Source organism: Pseudochaenichthys georgianus, chromosome 24 (assembly GCF_902827115.2).
Source record: "Pseudochaenichthys georgianus chromosome 24, fPseGeo1.2, whole genome shotgun sequence".
Classification (NCBI taxonomy): domain Eukaryota; kingdom Metazoa; phylum Chordata; class Actinopteri; order Perciformes; family Channichthyidae; genus Pseudochaenichthys; species Pseudochaenichthys georgianus.
This window is the reverse complement of record NC_047526.1, coordinates 19,233,800-19,250,410: the sequence shown is the minus strand read 5'-3', so window position 1 is coordinate 19,250,410 and position 16,611 is coordinate 19,233,800. Positions and strand designations below refer to the sequence as shown.

At 41.6% G+C, this 16,611-nt stretch overlaps 2 long non-coding RNA genes across 2 annotated transcripts; one reads left to right on the top strand and one right to left on the bottom strand.

Moving 5' to 3' along the window:
* LOC117440082 (uncharacterized) lies at positions 1-15,982 on the top strand. Its single transcript, XR_011642638.1, has 2 exons — positions 1-90; positions 15,868-15,982. It is a non-coding gene; the product is annotated as an uncharacterized lncRNA (long non-coding RNA).
* On the bottom strand, positions 5,244-6,109 carry LOC139433135 (uncharacterized). Its single transcript, XR_011642715.1, has 3 exons — positions 6,031-6,109; positions 5,670-5,771; positions 5,244-5,352 (listed from the first exon to the last, which is right to left on the bottom strand). It is a non-coding gene; the product is annotated as an uncharacterized lncRNA (long non-coding RNA).
* Positions 15,983-16,611: the final 629 nt, after the last annotated feature.

The following is a 16,611-nucleotide window of genomic DNA, read 5'->3' as shown; positions in this document are numbered from 1 at the left end:
ACCAGGACACCAGTTCGGCCAGTTGAGAAATCGCCCTCTGCAAGTGTGAAGCGACGGAGGAGCAGAAGTAGTGCTCGGAGTAAGAATAAGGTATGTTATAGCGCATTTCCATTGCAGCGGCTAGCCCCGTTTTAACGTCCTTTAGCGTCCAGGCCAGGACAGTTTTTGGTGGCCTTTCCATATAGCGTAGTACCGGCTAGTGTGTATTTTACCCCAGTTTTTCCGGCCCCATAAAATCGTGATTCTATGGCCAGGGACAACGAAGCTGAGTATGCTAAACTAGAGAGGGAATCGCTAGCAAGGGTGGTACTACATGCATACATATAGTATCTTATATCATCTTCCCATTATACACACATGCATTTCCAAACATTTGGACTACCTATGTTGCAAATGTATTATCTTTTCAATTTACACACGGCATCTATTGCACGTCTGTCCGTCCTGGGAGAGGGATCCCTCTGTTGCTCTCCCTGAGGTTTCTCCCATGTTCCCTTTAAACTGTGGGTTTTCTTCGGAAGTTTTTCCTTGTACGATGTGAGGGTCTAAGGACAGAGGGTGTCGTATTGTCATACTGATATGTATGGCTGAATTCCCCCATCCAATCTCTTCACATTGGTCAAAACTTGTTCCTCTGCTGACGAGTCCGAACTGAAATACTCCACCATGTTTCCCTGTGTTGACAAAGTGAACGCATGGATGACGTCACGACCATCACGTGACTACTGAAAATGGCAAACATGGCGGCGGCCAGACGGAATATACAGGTCTTGATAAAAAAGAGCTATAAAATCATTATTTACCAGGGAATATCGCTGATTTCTTCAGGGTATGGTTTAAACATAACGTTTCACTAAATACTGAAGTTTTGATTAATTATCTAATGAGTGGACCATTCCTTTAAGAGATTATTTGGCTGGATTTCATATAAGAAGACATCTTTTGGGACAATTTACGTGATGTTAACAAGGAAGGATAAAGTCTCAGAGAGTGTTCATCCTACCTTTGGTACGTGTACAACCATTTGTTTCGCTGTTATTCGATCATGGCGGTTCGGTTGTGATTAACGTCGTCACAATGAAAGCATGGCGGCTGGAATTTAGTTGAGATGTTATCGTGTATGAGATCATAAACAATGAAAGTCGAAAATGTGAGTTGCGTGTTCTTCGTCAACCGTTAAAGGTTGGCATTGTGATGACAAAAAGCTTCATAGCTATCACCATTACAGTCAGTGGCGTTTTTATATGTACAAAAGTGGTGGGGCACAAAAAACTTAGATGTGTATAACGGTACGTCCACACAGCAGCTTTTCAAAAATCTTGGAGCTTGGGGATTTTTTGCGAGCAATGCGACCAACAACCAATCACATCAATCTCCCGCCCCCGACATACAAAGCAAAAAACCTGCTGGGTGGACGTACCGTAACGGTGTTACCGTTTAACTGGTTACACCGGGGAACTTGTTACGTTACGTTAACGGTAGGAATGGGGCGTGTACTTTGAGGAGCCATTGTCGAATAACCAGGAAATACACATTTCGATCGCTTCTTTTGCTGTTTACATTTATCTTTTGGTATATTTGGCTCCATAGAAACACTTTGATGCACATTCAGTAGGCCTACCAGTGTGTGAGGTTGTGGTTGCGATGCCGATATCCGGACGCGTTCAGCGAGGACTACAAAATGACAATGAGGTGACTGGGGATGTCTGTTCAAAACATTGCAAACGTGAATAAATCATTTCAAATATGTATTTGTCTCCGACTTTCATTTGTACATCGTTGTTAATGTGATGTTTAGTAGCGTTGATAGCTGTCCATACCTCCAGACAGCCTAAAAGTAAGACACAAGTTGTTTACTCACAACCCGAATGCAGCATCGAGATCCGTGGCCATCTGTGATCCTCTCCGATTAACTTGTGACAGGACTTCTTTAGCTATTCTCCAGCGAGCAAGGTTTTTATTAAATACCTCCATCCCTCTCATCACAACAAGACTCTACACTGTGCAGAAAAAAAACAACCTAAATGAAAATAACATTGCTGGATAGCTTAGAATGAAACAAACAAACTATCTTCCATGGCTGATACTGATGTCACAGTAACGGCTAAATCACAGACAAGTCTAGCGGGGGAGGGGCACAAGTTGAATCCATATAATGAAATTGTTATTTTATATATATGTATATAGTACATATATATATATATTTTTTATTTCTATCCTACATTGTCTAGGCTGTCAATGTGGCTATCGTGGAATTCCTCAAAGAGATCGTTGGCTTCTTTGGCTGACACCACGACTTTGGCGAGTTGCTCTGCACAATTTATTTCTCCCTCCTGCATATGTAGTGCAGTTCCTCATCTGGTATTGAAATGTCATAATTATACATGTATTAAGAGTGTTATCATAGCAGATGATCTTCTGAAGACCACATGTCTGACATTGTTACCTATAATCCTGAAGGTCTCTGCTCTTCTCTTGATAATAAACCTCTGTGTTCTATTCAAGCCATCAGGATAAATGTTGTGGATCATAAAATCCATCAGTTGTTTCACAACTTCTGAATCCATCCCCTCTTGGTTAGCCCTACAGCTATTCTCTCCCTCCAACACACACACACACACACACACACACACACACACACACACACACACAATACTCACCACACAATACTCACTTACGCACAGCCGATCTTTCTCTATGTCTGTCTATCTATCTCTACAGTAGGCCTATCTCTATCTCTGTCTCGCTATCTATCTCTACAGTATCTCTATCTGTCTCGCTATCTATCTCTCTGTCGCTATCTATCTCTCTCTATAATCACAAACCAAGAAAGTTGTGACACTTCCGCCGGTTTATATAGCCTAGACAATGTAGGATAGAAATAAATATATATAGCATGTGTATATATATATATGTATATACATAGGCTATATATAAAATAACAATTTCATTATATGGATTCAACTTGTGCCCCCCTGCTGGACTTGTCTGTGGTTTAGCCGTTACTGTGACATCAGTATCAGCCATGGAAGATAGTTTGTTTGTTTGTTTCATTCTAAGCTATCCAGCAAGGTTATTTTCATTTATGTTGTTTTTTTTCTGCACAGTGTAGAGTCTTGTTGTGATGAGAGGGATGGAGGTATTTAATAAAAACCTTGCTCGCTGGAGAATAGCGAAATAAGTCTTGTCACAAGTTAATCGGAGAGGATCACAGCTGGCCACGGATCTCGATGCTGCATTCGGGCTGTGAGTAAACAACTTGTGTCTTACTTTTAGGCTGTCTGGAGGTATGGACAGCTATCAAAGCTACTAAACATCACATTAACAACAATGTACAAATGAAAGTCGGAGACAAATATATTTGAAATGATTTATTCACGTTTGCAATGTTTTGAACAGACATCCCCAGTCACCTCATTAGCCGCTTTCACACCGCAGGACTTGCGGTACTTTAGTGCCGGCACTAAAGTACCGCTAAAGTACCGCGGCACTAAATCCGCCAGGGGGCTAGTGCCAATCGCATTCACACCGCAGTACTTTCCCTGAGGCACGATTACGCTGACGTCACTTCGTCTTCTTCTTCTCTGGGTTTACTGGCAGGCCGCAAAACCACTTCACGGCGAGTACAACAAAAAAACGAGAGAAGAAGAACTACACGGGGGAGGGGGTATAAAGCCCACCCGCTGTATGAGGCGTTTGTTTACTTTCAGACCTCAGACATGATGGAGTTCAATGAGCTTGTTGTCTTTGTGCTCATGTTATACAGCTTTGTAACTGGGTTATTGCAGCCAACTAGGGATTTGACCCACTCGTCGGATGCTGTAAGTGCAATGCTGGTTCGGAATCGAAGGCGTACCATAACGAGTATTTCAACCGCAAAGGCTGGCACTCGCTCGTCCTGCAGGGTGTTGTGGATGCTAGGGGCCTCTTTTGGAGTGTTTTTGTTGGCTTACCAGGTAGCATGCATGATAGCAGAGTGTTCAGCATGTCCTCACTGGGTAGTTTTGTGGATAGGGGTGGTCTACTTCCTCATGTAACAAGGAATATTGGGGGACATGATGTGGGTTACTATATTCTTGGGGACTCAGCCTACCCCCTGCAAAGATGGCTGATGAAACCTTTCCAGGACAATGGAAGGCTTTGTACAGTGCATGTGGTTCTCTCTTTTATTTACCACATTCAAGACAGGCACAATTACAATAGTGCAGACACACCTTTGTGCAAAGAAAATATGTCAGTATCAAAACAGTGTGGCAATATAATAACAAACTGCCAGGTGTCATATGCACAGTAAATAGGCTCAGCAGTTAACACACCTTTATTATATATCCTCCTGAGAGGAACTCGGTACACTAACTCCTAAGATGTTCCCTTACTATAATTAATTAAAATATTGAACTCACAACACTGGTAATTACAAACTTAACCATTTCTCTTTCAATAAATAAATAGTGCTTGTGTTGATGGACGCCGTTTTGAAATACAATGAAATTATCTATTTCAAAGCCACATTGTGGGTGGGACACAACAAAGCTTCGCCAGTTTATAATCGATGAAACATGATGGTATCAGAATAATCACTTACATGTGATTTATAGGATGCTACAACACAGGTCACTGTAAAGATAGTGTCAGAGGAGAAATAAGCAAGATACATTATCTGTTAAATCGCCATGGAGGTTATCTTTTATTTATCAGCAGCAGATCAATAAGTGTCAGTATCAAAACATAACACTGGCAAATACAATAGGTAGGCTCAGCAGACAGACCGTAGTGCAAAGTTAAAGTGTCACATGATTATCTACTAAATAGTGAATTCAGCATCAACTTCACCAAGATGAAGTTCAAAACAATGTAACAGACACACCTTAGTGCAAGTTAGGTGTCAGTATTAAAAAACAGTGGCAATATATATATAATAACAATAGAAAATCAACTTCAATCAAATGTACCCAAAAAAATACACTTATAACAAATATATAAAAATAGCACCATAAGAGTTGAACTGTTGGGCTAAGCCCTGAATGTTTCCATGTCCAGGAAACACCGCTGTGTGTCAATATGTAAAACAATACTACAGGGAGGAAGGCCTGTTTGACTTCACTAGCTCTGAAAGCACTCCCAGAAACCCCTGCTGAAAAGCCTTTGGTTGCTCCATGTGCTGTGCCAAGACTGCGTCCCGTTCATCCTGGCGCTCCATCATCGCAATCACCCTGTCCTCTGTTTCCTGGGCCTTGTGTAAAAGCACCATCTGGTCCTCGTGCATCGCCTTGCTGGCCATGGCACGCCTGTCCTCCATAGTCTCGATGGTGGCAAAGAAGTTCTCATCATGTGTGTCCTGTGCGCGCTTTCCTAAGAGGAAACATTATTTAATCACCATGTAGTTTTACAGGCAGAAGGGACACGGTCAGGCTGTTAGGGCTATTCCGACTGATAGGGTTAGGCACAGACACACACTCACAGACACACACACACAAGAGAGAGACACACGTTACGTTTTCTTACCGGAAGTCATGTGACCTAGCCCGGATGTTTACAGTTTTGTGAGCGTAAAATGGGCGCAAAAAGTGTAAACGCCTGCCTAGGCAAACACGTTTTCCACGGTGTTTCATAATTGTACCATGAAGGAAGTAAACGTGATTGTGAAGCTACAGTGTGTGTGAACGTACTTTTGCGTTTGGTTGATGGAAAGGGAGACGAGCAACGGCTGCTGTTGCGATCGGGAAAGGAAAGTCCACTCGTTTCCAATCCAGCGAGTTGTCCCGCCTCGCCTGAAACAAACAAATGTAGTGCCATGAGTTAGTGAAGCACATTACAGAAAACACTGCCCACTTATTCACAAGTCAAAACATTTTCATGGCGGCCGAGAATAGCTAGTTAGATGTTATGTTATTAGCCAGCTCAGGGCCGGCTAACAGTGTTAGCCAGTTCAGCCTGCTCATGGCTACCTCGATCTACTGAGCAAATAAAAGTACATCTGAGACCAGTAATGTGCATATTAAAAACCCCAGTACAAGTAGTTTATTTTACCTTCGTCGTTGTTGCTCACTTCACAGCCGACTGAATCCGCCGTTTCAGCGAGCTCCCACAGCAGCGTGCCCGAGTCGATGGTCATTTCAAGTAGCTTTTGCGAACATCGCTCAAAACACTTAGAGTTGGGAACTGCTTGTTGTAGAAGCTGCTGCATCCCTGCATCTGAGTAAATTGACAGAAGCGCCGACACTTCCTCATCATTCCACCGCTCTGGTGCTGTACGTGTTGTCATAACTGCTTTCAAGTACAAACAACATACTCGCTCAGGTGTGGATGTGGTTTTGTAGCGAGGGAAAAAATGGCTGCCTAACAAAACAAATTCAGAGTCTAACGGGGCGTGGTTTGCAATTCGCCCAGCCAATAGAAATAGAATAGAAATTGGCACTCTTTTGTCACCAGGTTCGTACCACCTCTCTAGCAGGGACTAAAAAGTACCAAAAGAGTTCCAAAAGAGTTCCCGGCACTGAGTAGTCCCGGCGGTGTGAACGCGACATTATTGGTACTAACGGAACTAAAGAACTAAAGTACCAGGGAAAGTCCTGCGGTGTGAACGCGGCTATTGTCATTTTGTAGTCCTCGCTGTACGCGTCCGGATATCGGCATCGCAACCACAACCTCACACACTGGTACTGAATGTGCATCAAAGTGTTCCTATGGAGCCAAATATACCAAAAGATAAATGTAAACAACAAAAGAAGCGATCGAAATGTGTATTTCCTGGTTATTCGACAATGGCTCCTCAAAGTACACGCCCCATTCCTACCGTTAACGTAACGTAACGAGTTCCCCGGTGTAACCAGTTAAACGGTAACAACGGTACGTCCACACAGCAGCTTCAGAAGAATCTTCCACCGCTTCCAACGCTTCTCTGCCCATTGACTTTGAATGGGGATGACGTCACTTTGCCTCGCTTTTCGCCGAACTGCATTGTGGGGGAGCGAAGCTAAGATTTCCAGGATGTCCAGGATTTCCAGGATTCCAAAGTTGAGCAATGTTCAACTTTTGAAGCTGAGCTGGAAGCTCCAGCCAATCAAACACGTTTATGCAAATCTGACAGTAGAAGCGCTAGCCAATCAAACCGCGTGTAAGCAGGGAGAACCAGACCGCAGTTCATTTCCTCATATTCCAAACGAGAAATTACGGTAGCAAATCACCCGGTTCTTTACGACCAGAACTATTTATCGGGATACAAACCGGAGGAACCAGCATGGAGGGAGGAGGCAGAGACAGTGGGTGGAACTGGTAGGGTTTCGCCTGTTTGGGGAGTTTATATATATATATATATTGCTCGCATAAAATTCCCAGGGTTTTTTGCTTTGTATGTCGGGGGCGGGAGATTCATGTGATTGGTTGTTGGTCGCATTGCTCGCAAAAAATCCCCAAGCTGTCAGACACGCCCAGCTCCAAGATTTTCAAGATTTTTGAAAAGCTGCTGTGTGGACGTACCGTAAGCTTCTGCAGTGAGGTTCATGGCTGGTGAGGCACTGGCACTGACTCTTCAGGTTTACAAATAATATATTTTGACCTAAATCAAAATATAATATTATTTTCAAAAGCTTTTTTTGTCTGATGCTTCAATTAATTTTAAACAGACAGTTCAACAAAAGGATACCCACATTTTTTTATTTTATCATTTAAATATTGAATTGTTCTCTCTTAGTAAGATCCCATTTTCAATAAAATTGCAGTCTTACCTTGACTTGAAGATTAAGTCCATTTGCCTATCCCTCTGGACAAAAATCTCTATTACTTTTTTGTAAAAGTCCTCCTTATCTTCTTGTAGTTTCAAAAGTCTATCATAAATGTAATCTAATCAATAGATTTATGATTCGAAAATTATAAAAGTAGGGTAGACATGTGGATATTATCCGGCTGAACAAAACGTGCATTTATCTAACAGGTTTGTTTCCCACAGATCTTATTTGGAGCTATTTTCTAAAATCCTATGGAGAAATATCATTGCTTTTTTGTCGAGGGAAGCCATGCGCAGCTTACTTTCGGGTTTTAGGACGCGTCACTGCAGCTCTCTCGTCTCCTCTTCACACACCACACTTTTCACGGCACACGTACTTACAGCCAATCAGCTCTGAATGATGTGAGATGACGTATGGTGGGGATGGCAGCTCAATGCCCCTATGGTGATTATTTTTTTGCCACACACATTAAATAGGAAAATATTCTGAGCATGCGCAGTGTAGTTTTTACAGTCACAATTGACTTAGACAGTGAGAGGGAGGGGCATGATCGGGTTTTGTCCCACATGGCTCTAAACAGCTCAATAGCTTGGTTTCAGTCACGTGACTTCTACGACGCGCGAAATTCAAGTGGAGGTCAGGAAGTGAAAAGGCAATCATTCATCAACGCAGGAATCATGGAGGACACCGACTATGTCAAACAATTAAATGAACCTGCACGCCGCAGATATCGTGAAAAAATCACAGCACACATCGGATACGATCCGTATCTGCTGAAAAAGAGCGATTTTTCTCGTGATTTATCAGATTTGCCCGCTGTCGAGGCGATGGATATCACCAGCTACCTTGTCCTTCATACCTCCTACTACACGGCTAGTCAAATGAAAGCGTATAAAAGCCTGGAAGCTTTCAACTACTTCGTGTGTGGATGGGTGAATGACCTCGGCAGCAAAGAGGCATTAAACAAATGTCGCCTTGTTTTTGCCCGGGTGAGTGTTAACTACCTATACCTTCTTACCTTTAAGTAGCATTATTAGGAGACATCTAGCTAGCTAACTTTAGCTACATGGACTCATGTAAGGCAGTGTTACGGCTGTCGCCTTGCCTTCAGCATTAACTGGCCTGTGAGTGTTCTGTGTGTGTATACATATATGTGTATGTGTGTTATGATTATATGTAGGTTACCGCGTCGGCGACGTTGTTTCGTTCCTACCATAGGTCCTACCACCGGAAGAGGTCCTGACGCCTCTTGATGACGCTACTTAAGCTGCGAAGTTGTTGACAATCGGGGCGCTGGATCTGTGCTAGGACGCCATGCTACCATACCTCAGAATGTTTGTGTGTTATTGGTGCTTATGTGTGTCCTTATGATATTGTTAACAGAGGTTAACTCGGGTGCTTATGATGTGTGTTTCCTTACGATATTGTTAACAGAGGTTAACTCGGGTGCTTATGGTGTGTGTGTACTTAGGATATTGTTGTGAGTGTATGTGTTTAGCTTAGGATATATTGTGTTTTGGTGACGGCATTGTACTTGTGCGAAACGTCTCACCAGTTCTGTCTTAAGTGTCCTGATTCGTGACTGTGATATTCTGTGGCCTTCGTTTTTGTGAACTGTTGTGTATCGACAGCTCGGAGCCTTTGAACAGCCTGCACGTTGTTTATATCACTCTATGTTGAGGTTAATATTAAAAACAACCTCTTTACCAAGACCATCTGATTATGTGTTGCTTCCCTTCTACCCCAAAACGAGCTGGGGACGTAACAGAACTGGACTAGCTAGCTATGGCTTGATGTTGGTAAATGTATGTTACTAACTAGCAAGTTGTTAACTGGAGCTTCAATTTTGTAGGTCAACCATTCCCAGAGGTCTGGAGAAACACCATTTTAAAAACGTGGATTGTAGCTAAAGAAGATGGAGAGGTTGTTACTAGGGATGCACGATATTGTTTTTTTGATACCGATAACTTCCTGCTTCTCAAGACCGATGCCGATAACCGATAATAATATCATATATATATATATATATATTAAATGTAGCCTACCTGTAGTTTTTGCACACCTGGTGGTAAAAAAAGACTAGTAGTGAGCAAATGACATGAGCATTACTACTATGAACAAAACTAACCCTGGGGTCGTCTCTGGCAAACTGCTTGCCTTTTTCAAAAGCCTCGTCGATAGGTAAAAGCCCCGGTGCCTTTGCAGCTGGCTTTGGATTCGCCGCTAGTTTAGCAGCGCAGGCGTCTTCGTACGCTTTTAACACACCATCGTAGCGATGGCGATGTTTCAGGTGACTAATCAGGTTGGAAGTATTATAGCTCGTTGCCTTTTTCCCTCCTCGTGGAACTTCTGCATTGCATTTGTTAATACAAATGGCAAGCGAACTATCTAACTCTGAAACTTTGAAATAGTCCCATACTACCGACGACATGTTTGTTTACTCTCCTGGCTTCACGGCCGCACACCATTTACGTCACAGCCAGGCATGAGTTAGGGAGCGCTGGATTTGTGAAGAACTCCCCTCTTCCTAAACCACTAATACCACAGTACTGGCAAAACGGGAGGAGCCGAGGGAAAAACAAGCGCCCCTCATCCCAATCCACCCACACCGCAGTATTTTTTTCTTTTTTTTACCCAAAAAATATATTGTATATTATCGGGGCTATTAATACTTTTATCGGGTTTATCGGGATGACGTCATAATTCCTAATATCGGACCAATAATTATCGTGCACCACTAGTTGTTACAGCACACTGTAACTGTATGGCTGGGTAAGTCATAAAATAAATATCCCAACCCAAAGCATATTTGACACAACACTTAAGCTCAGATAAAATAATGCCTGCTATAATATTAATGTTATACCATTACTAGCTTTTACGATCAATCTAGTTATTCTAGTATGTCTCTGTCTATACAGTTTGTCAGAATCCTGCTCACATGTTGGAGCAGTTCTGTTTGCAATCGAAGCAGGTGTGAAGATGAGAGAGACTGCATCCTGCACCACTGAGAAGTGCAAGTGGCTAATGCCATCACATGTCAAAAAGGTATTCAGACTCCAGTGGTCAGTCAGCTGTTCATGCCGTCCTGGTCCCGGAAGTTGTGGTTCTCTCCTTGTTGCATTATTATTTGCACAGTGGCAGCTCTTTAACCTGCATTACAGCACCTTCATATTCACTGACCACACTCACTAGAGCAGGGGTGGCCAACCAGTCAGAGGTTAAGAGCCGCATTTTTTCTATGTTACTGCAAAGAGCCACATCAAACAGTTTTTTGTTTTCTGGAGACAAGATTTCAACTTTCATTCATTGTTGTGGCATTGGGATATATATTTTTTAAATCCTCTGGAGCAGAGAGAGGAGCTGTGGATTATTGTTATTGATTAATGCATCAGTGTTTCTTAGGGTCAAAAACACTAAACTCACAACTTAAAATGAAAGCGTTTAGTTTATTTAATAAAAGAGCACATGTTCAATGTGAAAAGTGACAATAGTTATAGATTATTTGCAATTTGGTGCTATATATATATTTAAAAAACAAAATAATATATATTTTTTAAACACCTTGAATTTCAGGGGGGGGGCGCGGGGCTCTGTTGGCGGGGCGCAGCGCCCCTCCAAGACAATGGTAGGGGAAACACTGGATAGTGTTTAATCAACGATAGGTTTCCCCCCCCTCAAAGGTGATTGGTTCACTGCATCGCAGGTATTATTGTGATTGGCTCTTGGGCCACATCAAAATTAGACGCGCTGTCATCCTCTCATACTGACACCTGACACCACACATACACACGTAGGGAGAGCCGGGACGAAAGTAACACGGGAAGAAAGTAACACGAGACGAAAGTAACACAAGACGAAAGTAACGGAGCGATTTTATCCGAGCCCAAACAACTTTGACCGGCCAAATTACGTCAGAATGATCAGCATTCGATACTTAACAGACCTACTAAATATCAGGTTTAACTGTCAGGAGTAGCTTTGTTTTCACGATACCAACATTTTGGTACCGATACCAAGTCAAGAATTCCGATTCTTTTTCGATACTTTTCTTAAAAAAAGGGAAACAGTCTTAAATGTAATTATTGTGCTTTATTTCACACCAGAACCATAACCATAACACAAACTTTTAAACAATGAGAACAATAAATAAAATAAATGACAAGAATTCGTATTAAATCAAATTAATACATGTCTGACAGACAGGCCTCGTGGTGTCCGTAGGCTTGCCCTCACTGTCAGAGATATAGCTCAAATACTTCCAAATTTCGCTTCTGGCGTCTTTTCTGTCAACAGGCCGAGGCGCAGCGGCAGTTGCACTCCCACTTGCAGCTTCTCGTTTTCTCACATGCTCTGACAGCTAGCGCGTGCACGAGAGAGGGGAGGCACTTGAACGTGCTTGAGAGGGGCGGGACTTAGAGCGTGCTTGAGAGGGGAGGGACTGCAGGCACGGCTGCAGTGCAGGGAGTGGAAGCAGAGCGCTGAACACACACGGCTCTTATTAAAACGGCGCTTTCTCACCGGAGTACTTTCCCCCGTCATTCTTAAAGTACCGATACTAATGAAACGGAGGAATCGTAACGTTTTTAACGGCAGGGTATCGCGGTACCTTTCAAGTATCGGTACACCGTGCAACACTAGTCAGGAGTCAGTGTCTCTCCCCCAAACTCACACATAGGCTATACAATTCGATATGAACTGAAGAGCCGCATGAAACTAGGCCAAGAGCCGCATGCGGCTCGAGAGCTGCGGGTTGGCCACCCCTGCACTAGAGGAAGTAGGGCTGTGTGATGTATTGCTATTGTAAAAAAGATGTTTACTGAAAAGATTAAATGATACTAAGAAGACTGAATAATACATGGTTTCTTATTTACATTTACAATAACCCTCAATCGCCATACATGGAAGCGTCACCAGACCAATTGTCATCTCTAGAATATTGTTGAATGAATTAAGCCTGAATGTAGATGAAAGTTGTATATTGAGTAGGGCTACACAATTTACAACACACAAAAAGATGTTTACTGAAAAGACTTGAACACAAGATGTTTGAACACAAAAAGATGTTTACTGAAAAGATTAAATGATACTGAATAATACATGGTTTCTTATTTACAAGACTACAGCTCCATGACTTTACTCCAATGGGACGACAGACACCGACAGATTAGACAAGGCACAGCAAATAACCCCAATCTTGTAAATTAATGCTAGTGCCTCACCTGGTTTTGTTAGCATGTGCTCTATGGGCACAGCCCTGCTTTGCAGAATCTGATATTTTCTTCTGACTAATCCTATGACTCTTTCGACATGAATACGCACATTAGCTATTTTTCTTGTCTCTTCCACCTCGTATGCTGACAGCTGACTTTTCCCCCTGGTGAATGCAGGCATCTTTAGTGAAGCACAGTAAAATCTCACACTATCGCCAATATCGAACCCACGGTCTGCTAGGACAATATCTCTAGGTAACAGATTTTTTAGGAGCCCACTCTGTATTGTGATCTGTTTATCACTAACTCTTCCTCTCCAGGCACAAGATATGTAAGTGACATAGCCTTGGGGAGCAACACCAATCAGACATTTAACAGTATGGTGATGCTTGTAGTTGGACCATGTTTGTGCTCTAGCTAGTAAATTAGAGGGCCTCTCAATAAAAACTTCAAAACAGTCAACAATCACAGCAACTCTACATCCAAATGCCTGTCTGAATCCCATTGGCATTGTAGCTTGAAGTACATGTCGCTCTGGCCACTCAATTATAAATTCTGTACTCTCATGAAGTATGTCAATAAACTTGTGCTAAATTCTAGAAGCAGTGGAGAGAGAGATGTTGAACCTGAAAGCCAAATCTTTCAGAGGGAGATTTAGTCTCAGCCTCAGCAAAACTAAAATGAACTGTTCAAATTTGGAGAGCACAGACATAGGGCCACAGGTGATGTAGGGCTCGCACAGTTGAAAAACCTGAAGTAAAACTAAGAAGTTGGGGAGCCCGGTGTAAAACGTTGTCTTCTCTTCGTTGTTCTCAAAGGACTCCTGGTTGTACTTTGTGTCCAGTGCCTTTGTCCGAAGATCTCCCAGCTCTGTTGTGTTCTGTCTCAGAACATCCTCCATCCTCTCAATGTCCTCCATCGTTAAATCAGTCTGGCATCCTGCATCTGCATACAATATAGCAGTAGCAAGCATAATTAGTTATTTAAAATAGTCAAATATGAATGTGAATTGTTGTGAAGTTATCTTTTTGACAACCTTTTTACAGACATGCAAGTTCTCTGTTCCAATTATTGCAGATTCTCAAGTTAGTACTCTATTTTCTAAACCTAAACCTAATTCAAAGTGTGCATTGATTTTCTGACAATCACATTTGTAATATTTAATAATAATGCTGGTGGTTAATTTACCTTGTTGGTCATTTAATATCCCACTGGTGTCCTCTGGTTGTGGGCTGTCAGACGGGGGCTGCGTCGGTTCTGGGCTCTCGGTTGTCTGCAGGAGATCCAACAAAGCCTCTGCACATTCTGATTGTCTTTGTTGGTTTTCCTTGAGCTCCATCCTCTGCTCTCGTCGAAGAGATGCCTCTGATCTGGGCTTACTTGTTGTGTGGTAACCGAGGCTAACAGTGGGAGTCCAGTCTACCGACTCAACGTCACCCAAAGCGCTAGGTCACCCTAAAAAGTCCCAACAAAGTCCATATTAGACTACAGGTAACTTAAATGTTTTTAACGGCAGGGTATCGCGGTACCTTTCAAGTATTGGTACACCTGATGAAGTGGTCACTGCAGACACGTGCATTAGACGACTCTGCTCCTCCCGACCGCAGATGTAGGTTTGAAAGCCATTTTTTTCCGGCGTTCTTCGGTTAGCTTCTTAAATTGCTCAGCTTTATGGACGACAACCTTCGGCACTCGGTAAAACCTCTTGTTTTTCTCTCGGCCGGATCGATTGGAACAACCGTAAACTACACAACACACCGGCATTTTCACAATGGTAACAGCAGCTAGATCCTCTGTAGAAAATTACTTCCTGACCTCCAATGGAATTTCGCGCCAAAGGAACGCAGCGGTGTGACGTCAAGTGAAATCAAGCTATTGGCACACACTGTAGACACTAATTAGAAGAACACAGTCTAAAACAACAATGTACAGACGAATCAGATGATTAAACATGATCTTAAAATATATTTTATATATTTTTTAATTAAAAAAAAAAAATTGTAATCATTATTTTTAATACTTTCTGCTGACACTAGGTGGGGATGTGCCCCACCTGCCCCTAATGACCAGTCGCCACTGATTACAGTAAACCTATGCAGTGGTGGTAAGCAACTAAGTTCTAAACTAAAGTACTGAATGTAAGTACTTCTACTCCAGTACAATTCAGAGGTAAATAGTGTACTTTTGCTCCACAGCATTTGTGTAATACCTTCATTACATTTGCAGATGTAGATTAATGATAGCCTACAAATTTAAATAGGACTTTAGTTGCACCAGGATTAAATTAAGTTGCTGGCCACTGGCCAGCAGTAAATTAAAGGTGGGGTAGGTAATTTTGGAGAAACCAGCTTGAGTGTGCTAGAATTAGTGCAACCTTAACCAGCTTGATAAACGCATCAATAATTATAATCAAAACGATTAGGAGTGTGATGTTGGCCAATCTGCATCATGAGTGTTTTAACTTTTGATACATTAAGTATATTTAGATGCCATAACGTGTTGTTCTTTTACTTGAGTAACATTCTGCAATACAGGACTTTGACTTGTAGAAGTATTCTTACACTTTGGTATTTCTACTTTTACTTAGGAACAAGATCTGAGTACTTCTTCCACCTCTGCCTACTTGCAAGATTGTTTTGTTGTTCCTTCTAACATTAGTAGACCGATCGCTGATGGATTCATGCTAATGAATAAATTATTTGTATCCAGTATTATAATGTTTTGATTTGAATAATTACTGTAACTTGGAGTACGTTTGAGTATATGTTGTTGCCTATACTTTAGTTCTTTACATTTTGAATTCATGGTTCCAACTTGTAACAGTGTTTCTAAAATATAATTGTACAACTTTTACAAAATAAATAATTATGAATACTTCTTTCACCACTGTTAAACATGTTTTTAAATGTTTTTTTCATCCATGGTAGCACTGTACCTGAAGAGTCTCGTTGCTGTCTGGAGGATGACCACATAGGAAGCAGTCATTCAGTGTGGGCTAGAAAACTTGGAAGAGCTTTTATTCAAGATGAATGTATTACAAGGTATGTAGCAAGATGAAATCTATATAAATTTACTGCAAGTAGAATTGTGTTTTTTTAAATTTGGTATTAATTTAGTGTTCAAGAAAATGTCCCTCATAGTCAAAAAATGTATGGTAATAGAAAGAAAGAAAAGAAATGGTCATTATGTCAAAGATATTGCCTAATGCCTATCACAAGTAACCAGAGTACTTTGAGAAACTAAGGGTCTAAGTGTCAGATATCTGGTATTTTAGTCTGATAAATATTATATAATTAATACTTTGGTTAAAAAATAGTGTGATTAATTTTTATATCATTTCATTCTTTTTTCTAACTAAATACAGGAAAAGAAAACATACAAGGCAAAGAAGAACAGTAGGTGAATTCACTGCAGATGGAAAACAAGGACAACTGCTGTATGAAGAACAAACAAAAAGATGGATGCCAACAAAGTATGGCAGTGGCGCATTATGTGTGTAGACAAATATTCGAGACATCCAGAACCTTTCCATTGCAGCAATAGAATTGGATTGAATTTTAATGTAGCATCCAACAACCATACAAAACTGGATATAGGTTTAGTGACAAATGGGGTCATACTTGAGGTCTGTGACTTTGCTAAAACAGTAAACAAGAGTAAAAGGCATTTTT